Below are 16677 nucleotides of genomic sequence, written 5' to 3'. Positions count from 1 at the left end.
CCTCATTGTTTGAGCCTGCCATGCAGGTGCCCAGCTATCAGACAATGAACTCCATTGATGGTGTTGCGTGGCCCTGCGCATGCCGAGGCCAATGCACATTGCTGTGGGTGGGTAGGGAAGTCATTGATGAGGCATAACCAGGTGGGATTTCAGGATCAAAAATGAAAATGGCTTCGTCTCCCTCAGTGCAGACAAAGTTAATTACAGCTATGCTAGACAGTTACAATATTCTGAAAAACTGGGCTGTGAGTTCAGACAGACACTTCAGTTAAGTTCTAATATTATGGTAGATGCTTTTATTTTCAGCATGTTCCACAAATGGATATCTTTTTCAGTTGCAAATGTAGAAAATTATATGTACTTCATTAAAGGAAGTGTACCTGGAGAACTACCTTTCTTTCTTTTTTTTTTTTTTTAATTTTTTATTGTTGGTTGTTCAAAACATTACATAGTTCTTGATATATCATATTTCACACTTTGATTCAAGTGGGTTATGAGCTCCCATTTTTACCCCATATACAGATTGCAGAATCACATCAGTTACACATCCATTGATTTACATATTGTCATACTAGTGTCTGTTGTGTTCTGCTGCCTTTCCTATCCTCTACTATCCCCCCTCCCCTCCCCTCCCCTCCCCTCTTCTCTCTCTGCCCCCTCTACTGGCATTCATTTGTCCCCCTTGTATTATTTTTCCCTTTCCCCTCACTTCCTCTTGTATGTACTTTTGTATAACTCTGAGGGTCTCCTTCCATTTCCATGCAATTTCCCTTCTCTCTCCCTTTCCCTCCCACCTCTCATCCCTGTTTAATGTTAATCTTCTTCTCATGCTCTTCGACCCTACTCTGTTCTTAGTTACTCTCCTTATATCAAAGAAGACATTTGGCATTTGTTTTTAAGGGATTGGCTAGCTTCACTTAGCATAATCTGCTCTAATGCCATCCATTTCCCTGTAAATTCTATGATTTTGTCATTTTTTAATGCAGAGTAATACTCCATTGTGTATAAATGCCACATTTTTTTAATCCATTCATCTATTGAAGGGCATCTAGGTTGGTTAGAACTACCTTTCTTGCAAGAGAGAAAAAGGAATCTTAGGAACTTCCTTGGATTCACTAAAAAAAAAAAATGAAAAAAAAATTCTAGATGAAATATAGATAAGAGGGTAAAATATATCCTGAAATTTAAAACAACAACAATAACAACAAATCATTACTGTGATTCCTCAATAAGGAGTTATAAGGTGCCTTATAAGGCACCATCTAAGTTTTCAATTGTTGTAGATTAGTTTTCTCAGGCTTCTTGGATTCCAACTTGTGGAAGATAATTCACCTTTAAGCAGGGACCAAGATGATCATTTTCACTTTCTCAAATTTACTGATGACAATCAGTGCCAACACCATGATTTATAAGAGTTACACGAGTGTAAGCAAAACTGGCCCAAGCTTTGTCCCTCCATGACACAGGATGGAGCGTCTCTCTTTTCCTGGATGATTAGAATCTGAGAGCAACTCTAATTCAATAGAAATAAGTGAGGTAAGGTCTGACAAGTGGCCAGCAGAGAGCCAAACTTTGTGGGTGAGTTACTGAAAATCTTTAGGTCTCAGTATTCTTATCTGTAAAATGGAGACAGTAAGACCTATGTTAAAGGTTTAGTGTGGGGGATTAAATAAGATCACATTTGAAAACTACCTGGCAGAACAGAGTACCTGATACATAGTAGCTATATCCCTTTAATTGTGAGAGATTTTGGATATCTCGCTTTCTTGGCATTTCTATAGTTGAATTTCTAAACAGTGTTATGAATTGAAGACATTTTTAATGTCCCCAAAGAACCTGCCATGTGAAACTTCAAAGGAAATGAAAATAAATGTTGATTTCTTAAATATCCAAGCTCCTGTCTGATTAACAACATATTCTTTGTTCCTCAGTGTACCTTCCTCAAGCAACATTTTCACCTCATGGTATATTATTTTTCTCTTTCTTTACCCTACAGGGGCTGGGGAGGGCATAGAAGAGGGCTTTCCCCCTCTCCTGATTCCCAAGATTATCTTCACTCTTAGGCTCTGCTAAGGGAACAGGATCATTACCTTCAGGAGATTTGAAAACCAACTCCAGGGCTCAGCTGTCCAGCATGGATGTGTGAGTAGCCACTTAGCTGAGAATCAATCTGAACATCACATCAGCCATGAATTGGAGGTGTCCTCTGGGAAACATGCCTGGCTCTTTTTTTACTGGCTTCCAGGAAACCCTTCTCACCTGACATAGAGCTAGCTGGGTTTTGTGGGAAACTGTTTACAACCATTGGCTTCCTACACTGGTTATGTCCAGGGAGGGTTCATCACCATCAGTGTGTGCATCTCATCTCCACAGAGGTCCTCTGTCAGGAGGAGCACCAACTTCCCTTTGCTTGGTTAAGAAAAGAGAAAAGTGAAGAAGAACTTAACCTGATACTAGAAATGTTGCATTCTTAAACCGAAAATTAGGTTTACCACTTCTTAGCCTACCTTGAACTGTAGGAGCTAGCCTTGCTTTGGCTACCATGATACAGAGGCCTTTTTCTCTGGTTAGAGTCACAAAGATCAGAATCCCAGTCTGCACAGAGTAAAATTTAAGTTCTGTTTTTTTGTTTTGTTTTGTTTTCCCTTATTACACCTTTGGCCTCAACACATACTGCCCTCCCTACCCTACCTCCTCACCAACTTGCTGAACGCATGTTTCTAAAGGTGATGCCATGAAACCACGAATCAGTTCCTGCCTTTGATTTCTGGCCTTCCCATGATCTGGTTAAATCTTGGAATTAAATAAGTTTTGCTTGGCAGGAGCAAAGAACAGATGCAGGTCCTAAGGGGGAAAAAAGTCCAGTTTATGCATATTGGATACTCCCTGACTGTTCCCTCTTTACTTCTCTTTTCAGAGGTTGCAGCCCTGTAGCTTCAGGTCTCAAAGTACCCCATTCATCTCATCTTCTGTCCGATTCCTTCTTGCAGCCAGTAGAAGGGAGTCAGAAAACTCACATGCTAACATATAACAACTGATCCACAGTCTCTGCCCTATTCTCTTCCGGTTCCCTGAGGTATTTCATTGTAGGTTCAACTTCATTTAATTTCAAGATGGGGGATGACCCTCTATAGGTGATAGTTAAAGCCCAGCAGTATGGCATGGAAAGACACAGCAACAAAGACAAATTAATTGGATTCTAGCCTTGTGAGTTTTGGGCATGTTACCTAATTGCTTTGAGCTTCAAAAAATTTTCTCTATGGAGAAATTTGCACAAGCTTAAGTCTAATGTGGTCAGATCGAATTACCCAACTAGTATATTCCCAGCTTTTCAGTTAAGAAGAAGAAGGAGAAGAAGAAGGAGGAGGAGGAGAAGAAAACCATTACTTAAGTTCCTTCCTGAATCAATGTAAGAGGGCAGGGGTTATTGAAGTTATCCTTATCAGGATGAGCTGGGAAAACCTTCCTGGGTGATTCTTCTTTCTATGAACTGACCACTTGGTGCAGACCATGGAGCTTTACCCTCGTCTCCATGAGGCCTCCATCACCTAAACTGCTCATTTTAAAAATGCAGATGCTCTGAGATTGCACATACCTGTGATCATAAGCCTGGACATTAATGGTTGACCAAGTTCCTATTTTCAAAGATATAGCAGCAACATCCCCAAATGTTTAGAAAACTACATCTTCTTTCAAAGAGCTAATGTGAAAGGTAAACTCAAGTTGATGACACTGTGGAAACTTTATCTGGAAAGCTATCCTGGGATGATTAACTTACTTCCATTGTTAAATGTTTAGGTATGTCATGTGGAAGAATGATCTAACTACTCAGGTTCAAGTGAACACAACTAGGAATAAAGGAAGAAGTTACAGGAGTTACACAGTTCCACTAAGGATGAGAGAGACTCTTTTGTTGGCCAGATGGAATGGATGAGCATCAGGCCATAGCATCTTTTGACCAATCATATTAAACACCTGAAGGTCAGAATAGCGAGTGTTAAATGAGGAGCAGCTGGATTATAGTTACACCAAAGACTTACCTGGCTTATCAAAAGTCTATCATACACAGAAGCCAACAAGAACAGAGAAAATGCATCCACATCAACATCCACATCCAAAAGTATCTCACAGATACATGAGAATTTTAAGAGAACGAGCTTCCATTGTAAGGTCTTTTATTGATGCCATTGTTAAGACAGGAGGAAAGAAACTATTACTTGAAACACCATTGAATAGTCAGGAATAATAAGATGGGGATGGGGACAGACATTTAACGAGAACCTTTGAATGCTTGATGCTTCCTTGGTCAAGTATCCTGGAGGTAGGCTCACCAAACCAGAAAGGCTCAGGAAACCATGATTCAATAGTGCTTAGCATCTTGCTCAGAATCTCACAGTTACCAAATGCAGAAGTATCATTTAAATGAAAGTCAGCCCTACATTAATTTATTATATCTATCCCAGTCTTAGGGATTCTGTTAAATTACAAAAATTTTCTTTTGTTGTTTGTTTCTTCATATTTGCACTATATTTTTTCAAACTCATCAGAAATAAGTATGTGAAGTGATATATATAAGTGGTTTAGCTAGATTGAGCCATTCCACAATACATTTCAAAGCATTGTGTTGCACATGTATTTATCAGAATACGTGTGATTTTTATTTGACACTTAAACTCATCAGAGTGAAATAATCTATACTCAATACATATTTGGGGATATGATTTATCTACTATTTGGTCTGAGCATCAGATAAATTTTTCAAAAGTGCTCATAGACATGGTATTAGGGAATGCTACCTTCAATGTATTTTCGAAGTGAGTTCATTAAAGATAATTCAATAATAGACTCAAATCTATTTTGTCAAGTTCTCATGCAAATTCTCACCTCATGAACAAAAATAATCTTTGTACCAAAAAGGTATGCTGGGTGCATATGGGAGGTTGGTGCTTTACAGTCATTTCCAAATTCTGGCTCTGCTACTTCTCTGCTGATGACTTAAAGCAAGACGTGTGTGTACCTTTACAGTACAGTAGCAGTTTTCTCCTAATGTGGTTGGAATTAAATTGGAGCATACAGATCGACTGCCTGTACCTGTTCTTCCCTCCACTCTTCCTTCCTTCCACAAATGTGAATTTATCTCCTGCTCTGTACCAGCATTCTGCTAGATGCCAAGGACTTAGTAAATTAGACAGAGCTGTTTTCCCTTCAGAAACATAGTTCAGAAATGAATTTCAGTGAGAAACAGTGAAAAACAGGTGAAAAAACAAAATATACATTGCAAGGAGAGCTGTGAAGGCCTATGGTGGGGCCCTAACCTTAGAGAGAGGGAGGCCAGAGTTGCTATTAGCAATTACATTTTGGTTATGATTAGTGTTTAATTGAGCCCTTTTTTCCTTTTTATAATAGATATTTTTCAAGTATGCAAAGTGGTTCATATACCATCACTCTGGTGTAACTAGAAGAAACTTATAACAACTATGTTTTGTAAATATCCTTTTCTATTTCCATTTCTTCCTGTGGTGGGATTATTTTGACAGACACTTCAGGCACATATCATAATCTGTCAACACTCCATTGCACATTTATAAGGGATAAACCTAATAAATAAATGATTTGAATGGTCTTATAATTGCAGGTGGATCTTTTGGGGTCTTGGAGCTCAAACTCATTGATGTGCTGACCGAGTTCCAAGAATTGACTCCTCTGTCCTCACAGCATGTTATACCCGCTTGTAGACTTGGACCTCACCTAAGCCTCCTGAGGTTTGAGTTAATACAGGGGAAAATGCTGAGAAAAGTATACAACACATTTCTATTACTCTAGGTTAGTAAGGTTGCCTGGCTATCAACATATGAAACAATCTATATTCAATACATATTTTGGGACATGATTTATCTACTATTTGGTCTGAGCATCAGATAGATTTTTCGAAAGTGCTTCCTCTCAGAGAGCCTCTGGGAAACCCTAATGGAGACCCAGTGGTTTTATGCTTTTAAATCAAGACTAAGAGTACTGATTAAAGGCTAAGCAAAGAGAAGGTGTTTTAGTCAGCTTATTTGCTGCTGTGATTAAACGATGTGACCAGAACAATTGTAGAGGAGGAAAAGTTTGACGGTTGACAGTTTCAGAGGACTTAGTCCATAGACAGCTGGCTCTATTTCTCAGGGCTCAAGGTGAGGCAGAACATCATGGCAGAAGAATGTGGTGGGGGGAAGCAGCTCATGTGATGATCAGGAAGCAGAGAGACTCCATTCACCAGATACAAAATATATACCCCAAAGGCTGCACCCTATGACCCATGTCCTACAGTTACACCCTACTGCCTTCAGTTACCACTCAGTTAATCCCATCAGTGGATCAGGTCACCGATTGAGTTAAGGCTCTCACAACGTAATCATTCCTCCTCTAAACTTTCTGCATTGTCTTACACATGAGGTTTGGGGGGATACCTCACATTGAAACCATAATGTTATGGATGTCATTTCCTGTTACAATCATATGGCAGGTCTAAGAATGATCTCAGTAGTGTGCCTCAGTTAATAGCATGCCTCAGTTAGTGGGCATAGACTTTGGAGGAAGACAGCCTTAAGTTTGAGACTGGCTATCACTACTTAAAAACTATATGGCCATTTACTTTCCTTGGTTAACTAATATTATATATTGTGCCTATAATTATATAAGTATAGAGTATGGCCTACCTGTGGAAGTTAGAAATGCTACCAGGTATATTATAATCTTTTGCCTGACTGTCAGCATTACTGGTCACTGTTGGCCCTTCCTAAATGGGTTCCCACTGAGGCGTCTGGATACTTCCAGCACTTAGGTAGCTGTTTTGGATGCTTCTAAGATCCAGTTGATCTCCTTTTGCCAGTGCCTTGCAGAGTGGATTTCCCAAGTCTGGCTGCCTGTCTCAGTCTTGCAGAGCCCAGAGGGAAACACTCTCAGTGCCATTTCCCGCCCAGCTCATTCATCAACTTCAGGACTTCAAAAGACATGCTCAGTTTTAGTTTGCTGTTTTCTATACCTGACACATATACAAATGTGTTCAATGCACACTTCCTATGCTTCAGCACAGCTCTGGGAAACCCTAATGGAGACCCAGTGGTTTTATGTTTTTTAGTTTAGACCATCTAAGAGAACTGAAGCAAAGGCTAAGCAAAGAGGTGGTGGGTATGGATGTCATTTCACATTACAATCATATGGCAGGTCTGAGAATGAGCTCAGTTAGTGGCATGCCTTAAATTGCCTTTTCATATACAGTAAGTCCCTCTGAAAATGGTTTTAATTTTAACTTTCTTTAATTGAGTGGACTTAGATATATTGAATCATTGACAACACATATCCAGTGCTGTTTCTTGTATAGTGCTGGGCAGACATAAAATGATTCTCTTTGGATAACTGCCCATGTACTTTACTGTTCATAAGCACTTTCCAAACGTTCAGAGCTGGAAAAACATAAAAAAGTCAGGAAACCTCTCCTGAGCAAGCCTTCTTGGGCAGATTTCTGGCAGATAATGCTTCCTGTTACATAGGAAATGCTTTTAAGCTTAGCTTCATTTACAGTGCTTTGACTTGGTATCGAAGCTATGAATTTTGTTTGGTTGCTGGTAACAGATATTAAAAAATAAAACAGACAACAACCACCTCAACAACAAAAGAGTGACTGAGACATGAGGAGTTTATTTTTTGTCATGTAAAATATATTTGAAGATGGGCATTCAGACTGATGTGGCAGATTCTTTATGCTATCAAGACTAAGGATTTTTTAGTTTTGTGCTCCACCATTTACTGAGTGTAATTCTTACCTTCATGCTCTAGGAATGGCTGCTGGAATGCCAGCAATCATGTTCAGATAGGACAATCTGGAGGAGAAAAGGACAAAATGAATGAGCTAAGTCTTGTTTTAAGAGATTTTCTAGGACTCCTTGCTCATTTCTACTTACAACCTATCAATCATACTATGGCCACATGACCTCTCCAAGCTGCAAGGAAAGACAGATGTATATTTGAATGGGAGCACTTCTTCCTTTAATAAAATTGATGTTTGTAAGGAGATAGCAGCTATTGGGTAGGCAGGTAGCAGTCCCAAACACATCTACCTTTAAACCTAGTTAGACTTTTTATTTATTCTTAAAAAGTCTTAATGGGAAAATGTAAAAGTCAATCAACCTTCTAACTATAAGGAGATTTTAAACATTTTTTGGTCTTTTTACATTTTTTGGTCTAATAATGAATAGCTAATAAGCATACTCAACACACTTGAGAAGACTTGTAATGGATTTTATTTGGTTTCCACTATGCCCTAAATCCTTGGGGTCTCATTGTTCTCCTGCAGCTGTTCAGTGAAAGTGTCATGGTGTTTTGCATTATTTTAGGGAAGAAGATCATTTGGATGAGAAGATATCATGCAAACTCTAGGCACCAACACAATGACTAAAATCGTTCTATTGCTTTTTGATCATGATTTTAGTAAAACTTGAGATGAAAACGACTGGGTGATATAGTACCCTGCGCATTAATTATCTTCACTAGTGAAATTGTTTCTTCAAGTTAAATCATACTGAGGATATTTAACTGTATAATAAAAATAAAAAGCTGACTCTGGGTGGAGCAAGTAGAAGACAGCTTCATTCCCTTTCACCCCCTCCCTACCTCATTTATAATCTTTGGGGAAGTTGCACAGAATACCAAAAGCTACAGAGAGAAAAGTTGAAGATCACCATTTCATTAGTTTTTTACCTTAGCTCTCTCATTAGTTGGCTCTATTACTTTGGGAAAATTATTTGCCTTCTCTGGACTCTGGGTTTCTGAGTATTCAACTAGATGATCCTGTAAAGCCTGTCTAGTTCATGTGTCTAGGATTTCCTGGCTACCAGTTGTACACGGTCAGCTTCTAGTAATGAGTATTATCTATATTTCTCACCAAAATGCCTAGAGGCCAAAAGAAAACAAGACACTCAAAACACAGAAGACTAAATAAATAAATACCCAAACAAAATACAATTGTTAACCTATACAGAAAGCTGGGAAATAAGTTTTTTTCTTAAATATTTTCCTGCTCAATGGGAAAAAGCTGATGGAACCTCAAATAACAGTATAGCACTTATTATAACCTTGTCTCTATGGAAGGAAGCCAAGGCCAGTGAAAACCAACAATTTCAGAGCACTTATTATCTGCAAAGTACAGAATAATTGTTCTTCCATTTTATCTTTCATTTGAAGTAAATAATACTCATCAGAGACAGTATTATTTGTTCTATTATACCACAACCTACACCAAAGTTCTAGATTTGTTGGGATTTCAACTTGTAGCATTTTACATTAATGTTCCCATTGGTTGCCTGCATTTAAACCTGAGTGCTATATTACAAACACAGAATCCCAAAAATCCCTAGGAACTTTAGTGGCTTCTGCCTTAGAAGTCCAATATTTTTCTCTTGACACCCATAGCCCTCAATCTTTGTTATTCAATAGAATGAATGGGGGGAGGGTTAAAATTCAAATACTCCAGGATCCAGAGATCTTCATTTGGCAATCTGTGGTGCATCCCAGGTATCTGCATTTTTGGGGGGATTGAACTCGGGGCACTTGACCACTGAACCACATCCCCAGCCCTATTTTGTATTTTTATTTTAGAGACAGGGTCTCACTGAGTTGTTTAGCACCTCACATTTGCTGCAGCTGGCTTTGAACTCACCATTCTCCAGCCTCAGTCGCCAGAGCCACTGGGACTACAGATGTGTGTCACTGTGCCTGGCCAGAATATCTGCATTTTAAACTCACTGCTCAGATGGCTCTGTTGCCCAAAGGTTAGGAATCACAGCTTTATCCAAGATACTTGATGTGCATGTCTACCTTCCTTCCTAACAAGCCAGGCCCTGGTTGGGTGAGCACTGGGCCTTTTTTGTTTTTGGTATATGTCACATATGAAAAGTGTCTTCAAAAATATTTACAGATTAAAAGTAAACACACACACAAAAAGAAAAGAAATATGCAGGAAGAAAAAGAAAACATGTTGAATTAAAGATTGGAATTCACTTGCACCATTGAGAAGGAGACTGTCAAACAGAACCCACGTAGTAAGAAGGGGTCCATTCCAAGGGAGAAGCTCTCCTGGGCATTTCAGGATTCTGATGCTATGGACAATAAATAGTCCATCTCCCTCCACTTCTGGTCAATCCTCTGCTGCTGACATATGTTGCCCAAGAAAGTCACACTGCTTGTCCTGTCCTGCTCACCAACCCTGACACCACTAGGATAAGTTACTTACAGACTGGGATCTGGTCTGCTGCTGGCTTCTGTACTCCCAGTGCACACCAAAGTCCTTGGCACGTAATGAAGGGAATGAAAAAAAGAATTATGTGATGGCCTGAGCCACAGCAGGAAGGAGTGAGATTGGAGGGGATACAGGCTAGCCTTGAGTATTGCAGGGCTCGAGAGGCAGAATGCTAAGTTACTCCAACACATAATTAGCTATTTTTATTAAGTGTCCAAGCCTCCTTCATTTAATGGGTGTTTTACTCCTTTTATCTCAAGAAAGATGGCAGAAGTTTGTGTCTTTTGGCTTTGATCACATTATTTCTGGGTTTTGTTACTTAATAAGGCAGAAGTTTAAATTAACATCATTCTCCATTGCCTGTTTTGGGGTTAGCTGTACAGTATGGAGTGGTTTTTGGCAACTTTTCAATGGAGGGGGAAAAAAAAAAGGAAACCTCTGTTTCAGAGCTAGCTGTAGGGGAGGAAGGAGGGAAAGCTATTTACCTGAGCCCCTGGGGCTACATCTGCTTCCTAGAAAAGATCCCAGAATCAAATCAAGTCACCTGACCCTGACAGAGGCTGCAGCTTAGGGCAGGTAGAAGGAACACCAGCCAGCTACAGCCTTCAGCTGTGCAGGGGTAAAGAGGAAGATTGTAGGGCGAGTTCACAGTCATTTCTGTGTTCTGAGCCCTCTCACAGTTTACAGCTAGGGTCCATCATGGAACAAAAGCCACCTCTGCAGGTCCTCTTTAAAATGTGAAATTACCCAGGCTATGATTTGAGGTCATGCCAAGAGGATGTGCATTTCTTTCTTTCTTTCCTCTCCACTCACTCACTGCAGGGATGGCTTGATGGTTTACAGAACACGGTAACACTTACCGACTGCACACTTGGATCTCTTCAGCCAAAGGTTTGCTGCCGTATTAATTGGCTTCAGAGAAAACATTGCTTTCACTTAAACTGTCTGAATACCTCTTGTTGAATCATCAGCTTGAGTCAAGTGTTTTTAATTCAAGAATCAAAATGTCTTTTGTCCATATCAGATAAATGTTGCTATAGCGAGTGTAGCATAAACAGATCTGTTTAAGCCACAACAACCTCTAGAAGCCCACAGACAAAGAAGGACCAGTTTTGCCTCCACAGAAGCCCTGGTGCTGCATCAAATGCCATGCAGTTGGCCTGGTGTACAGTCTCATGAACCTCGCAGTGATGAATGGAACCTGGGATCCACCGATCGCAGGGAGAAGGAAACCTTTATCATTGTTGGGTTTTTATCAAATGTGAACTGCCGGTGGAACATCTGGCTTTAATACTGATAGAAACTGTAGCATTTTGGCTCTTCTCTGGCCTTGCATATTTTCCATCCTCTGTATCAGTGCTTGTTGTCAGTGACTTGATGAAGTTAAATTGACTGCATTTGATTCTTTGAGCACAAGAAAAATTGCAGAATGCCTGCTCCCTTCTCTCGCCCTTTTTTGAGTACTCACAGGAAGTTTGCCACGAGTTGGTTTGAGTTATGAACCCCAGAGTTTAAGGGAAAAGGGGAATGGACAGAGACACTTCCCAAAGTCTCAACTCAGCCACGTGCCCCCTTTGCTCAATATTCAAAGACAGCGTACTTAAACTGCACACAGTGATGTCAGTGATGGCTTGATTGCAATGGGGAAAGAGATGTTAAAGGGCTCATGTCTGAAGGAGCTTGCAGGGCCTTTTGATGTCAGCTTTCCCCAGAGGACCTTGTCCATCTCACCAACTCTCTGCCAGTCCAGTTGATGTTGTCTGGCACAATTGGCAGTCACGGTGCAGAAAATGGCAGGACCCAAGTGAGGATGGAGATTGAATTCACACCTCATCACAGTCCTTAAAGGACAATTTTTTCTAGGTCAGAATTTAGGTGAACTTGGCAGAGGGCCCTCTGCTCAGCCCTCTACAGGTCATCCTTCCAGCTGCCTCTCTTTGTGTGCCCAAGCTTGTGTGAGAAAGCATGGACATCCAGACCCAGTGTTCCAATGAACACATCTGAGCATCTCCAAGCAGGCTGGTGGGGTGGGTGTGCATCTCGTGTTTGTAAAGAGATGTCCCCATGACGTCCAAGGCAGGAAAATGAAAATAGTGGTTGCAAATACATCAGTGATGGGGAATAGCTTCAGGAAGGACCATATTATTTTCATCTGAGCTGAGAGATTTTCCTATGTAACTTACCTAAGTGTCAATGTGGGAACAGGTAACAAGTGTTTTCTGGGCTGCTGTGGCAGCTTGCTGGGAAGCAGTGGCCTGCAATGGGCAGAACTGAGCACCCGACTGCCTGCTGGGAAGGAAATGCATTTGGGTCATTAGAGTCCGGCAGTCTCAGAGCCCAAGATCGCCCAGCCTAAACCCCATCTCAAAGATTAAACCAGGGAGATGCAGAGGAGTTGAGGTGGTTTCCCAGCCAAGCAACCAGTGTGAGCCTGAGGGAGGACTGGCTTGACTTGCTGAATCCCTAGGCCTGTGTGCCACGGTCCCATGTGGCCTCCAAAGAAGGATGAATTGCACTCCTGACCATTTCCAAGGCAGCCTTGTCTGGCTATTTAAATTTCCTAGTTAAATTCCATTAAAGTTACTGCAACTGTCATTTGTTACATATCTACTATGTTCCTGGTACCATTATGTGTCTTGAAGAATAGGGAAGTCCAGAGTCTAACATAGGTGACTGTCACATAAAAACAAGTTTATCATGGTGTAGTAGTAGTGTTATTCTTGGGAGATGAAATGGGGGCACAGAGAGGTTGCTACAAACTTTGTTCCAGCACTAAAAGGAAGGAGTTGGGAAAGGCTCCTGGGAGAAGCACTGACATCACTTCCTGGAGGATGGCTGGGATTTTGATGTGAAGAGCTGGAAGGAAATTTCATCCCATGGTAAGAAAGAACATGAGGAATATCATGGATTCTGGAACCACACATTAATAAACATTTGTCTTTTGAATGGAGAAGTCCAAGTCCATTTTCTTTCCAAAAACTAACACAAAGAAGTGGAAATTTATTATCCTAAAAGTTTCTTGTGCTGTATATTGAACTTTAGTCCTTGGCCTCAGAGGAGAAGAAAATTAAAAATTATAGTAAAACAAAATTGTGTGTGTGTGTGTGTGTGTGTATGAGCAAGCAATGCTGTTCTCATGCAAGAACACAAGAAAACAATCAAAAGTAAGTGAGAAAAATAGTGTGAGAAAAAGAAAGAATTAAAAATTAGGTGAAATTAGCCAGAGTCAGCAAGTCAAGGGTCGTTATGTTTTCTTTCATATATGGTAGCTAGAGAGAAAAAAGGGATTACATGAAAATAGAATAGAAAGCAGGAGAACAGAGGAAGGGGTCCAGGGAGGGAGGAGGGGCATGAAATAAAATTGATTTAATTATGTGATGGGCATGTATGAATATGCCACAGTGAATCCCACTATTATATGGAATTATAATGCACCAATAATTTTTTTTTAAATTAGGTGAGGCTGTAGCAGTGAAATAATAAAGAGTATTATTTAGTGATTTCAGAAAGTTTGATATCAAAGTGCCTGTAACTTTTCTTCAAATGAAGCCTTAAAAGAGCAATGGGAAGGGAGGCTTGGAATAACTACACCACCTAACCCCCCCCCCCCCCCCCCAGTGCACACGCACACATGCACACACACAAGGGCACATTGAAGGGACTGAGTGCAGCAACCCTGGCTCTCATATCCAATACACGCATAAGTGGTATTGGGGATTGTTCATCCAATGTGACAGCTGTGTGTTCACTGCCTTCCTCCTAATGACACTGGACACACTCTTCTCCATTTCCCTACTTATACACAAACACACACGCATACATGTGTGCACACACACATAGTTTCTGTCTCTCACTTGTCCTCTGCAATTTTTCAACCAGGGTTAGTACTGCCTACATGATTCATTTCCATGTTCGGTCACAAAAACAGTGTGGAATAAGTGAAGAAACCCATTTCAAAAAATATTTGAGGCCTTTCAACTTGCCCTTTGCTATGATATAATTAGGATGTTCATAAGCCCATTAATTTTGCAGTCAGAAAGTTTGGACAACACCTTATTATGGACCCAAATGTTTGTGACCCTACAAAAATGAGTATGTTGAAGCTGAACCCCCATGTGATGGTTCTAGGAGGTAGGACCTTTGGAAGTATAGATTTTTATGAGATCCTGAGGTGGCCCAAAGGATGTGATTAGTATCCTTATTAAAAAAGGAAGAGAGATCAGAGCTTCCTCTCTTAGTCATGTGAGAACACAGCAAGAGGGGAGCCTCTGTGACCCATATAGTTCTCACCAGTACCCACCCATGCTGGTACCATGATCCTGAGCTTCCAGTCATCAGAAAGGTGAGAAATAAATGCTTGCTGTTTTTTGGGTTATAGCCTCAACCTAATCAGTGGAATCAATCCCTGATGGGATTAACTGAATGGTAACTGGATGCAGGTGGGGTGTAGCTGGAGGAAGTGGTTCATTGAGGGTGTGGCTATGGGGTATATATTTTGTATTTGGAGAGTAGAGTCTCTCTTCTCTCTGCTTCCTGATCCTCATGTGAGCTTCTTCCCTCCACCATATTCATCTGCAGTGATGTTTGGCATCACCTTGGTCCCTGAGGAATGGAGCCAGCCTTCTATGGACTAAGACCTCTGAAACCGTGAGCACTCCAATAAACTCTTCCTTCTCTACAATTGTTTCTGGTTGGGTCTTTTAGTTGTAGCAATGAAAAAGCAGACTAAAACAAGTTTCTTGCCTCACCCTCTCAAGCATTTCTATCTGAAAATTAGGAATTTTCTCTGACTCATTCTTTCACAAAGAAATTTAGAAAATAGCATACTTTTACCCTTTTTGTAATTGTTGTTGCTTATTTGTTTGCAGTGCCAAGTATGGAGCTCAGGGCCTTGCACATGATGGGCCAGCACTCTACCACTGACGGGCCTAGACCATTCATGGAAGAGTTGCTCTATTATACCAAGAGCATCTTATTTTCCTAAATTTGGTTAGGGGAGATGGACATTCATATGTAATCTTTATAATGTTCATTTGACACTCTTCAGGAAAAAGAAACTAGTGGAGTGTGGCTTGGTGTCTATTTGACTTCAAGTTCTCTCTCTCTCTCTCTCTGGTCAGTAAGCTAGAGGAAAGAGAGATTGAATTTTATTTAGCTATTGAAATTTCCAATTAAATCCTTAATGGCAGAAACATCTCAGTATGTTCCAAAGTTTCATTTGGCACAAAAGCAAGTCACACAGACATTTTTTCAAACATTAGGTCAAGATATTGGGTTGGACACCTCAGAAAATAAACTTCCTTATGAGGGCTCAAAGGTGGAAAAACATGGAGAACATGTTCCCTGTGGAATTCTGATACAGGCATTTCCTACAGGAGCCGAGATTGGTGAAAAAACAGAACTTAGCAAGTTTTGGTGGTTTAATCATCAAAAAGCACAGACCAAATGAAATTGTGTTTCACAAAATTAAAACAGAAGTTTTGTGCGTGGGTAAAATTCCTAGATTGCTCCATGTTTTCTCAAATGCTGGAAGTTAGAGAAAGCTTTCTGATTTCTGTGCCTCCACGGGGTACCATAATTTAGTCTAGTTAGTGGCACCAGACGCTGGTAACCATAGCCAGCCTTTATGGGCAGGGGTTTCAAACATATGGCCTGTGCATTGCACCCCCATCCCCTTCCCTCCATGAATTATTTTTATATTGGATGCCAACCTAGGAAACGCATGAATCCTGATGCACACTGCCAGCCCGTTACCAGCCAGCCCTCCTCCTTTCCCTCCCCTGCTGTATCATCCGTTCTTTCACCCTCCTAGGCCAGAATCCCATGCTGAGCACCTCAGAGGAAACAAGATGGCACATCAGAGGTGGGGGCTGCCCTTTCTCTCTGCAAGCCAAACCTGCCACCCAGTGAACATGCCCTGGATCTGGCCGGCCATTGTGCTTGGTTTCTCTAGTGCAGCTCTCTGCTGGGCTGCTGTTAGAGTTGCACAGTGACCTGCAGATCTAAGGGAAAAAACAGATGTCCCAATAAATTTTTGTCAAAATGTAATTACCTCGGGATTAGAAAACCACATGGGGGTGGGGAAGGAAAGAAACAGATGTATTACCTTCAAATATGCAATCATTATTCTGCAGAAGTTTAAATAATCAAGAGGTTTTAAATGATGGCAGATGAGTGTCTTCTCTCCTCCCCCTGTCCCCCCATTCCAGTCCCTCCTTTACTTTTATGCTCTGGATGGTTCTGGAAGCCCCTCCTATGTGCATTGCACTGATGGTACTCTGAACAGGAGGGGGGCATGTTGCACAACCTATCATCCTGAGTGCTTTTTCATAAATAAATCTCAGCAAATATGACAGGCTATCTTTCCCTCAGGAACCTGGCCAAGTCTTTTCTTCCTCTCC

Source organism: Marmota flaviventris, chromosome 13 (assembly GCF_047511675.1).
Source record: "Marmota flaviventris isolate mMarFla1 chromosome 13, mMarFla1.hap1, whole genome shotgun sequence".
Taxonomy (NCBI): Eukaryota; Metazoa; Chordata; class Mammalia; order Rodentia; family Sciuridae; genus Marmota; species Marmota flaviventris.
The sequence above is the reverse complement of the archived record's forward strand: the minus strand, read 5'-3'. Positions refer to the sequence as shown.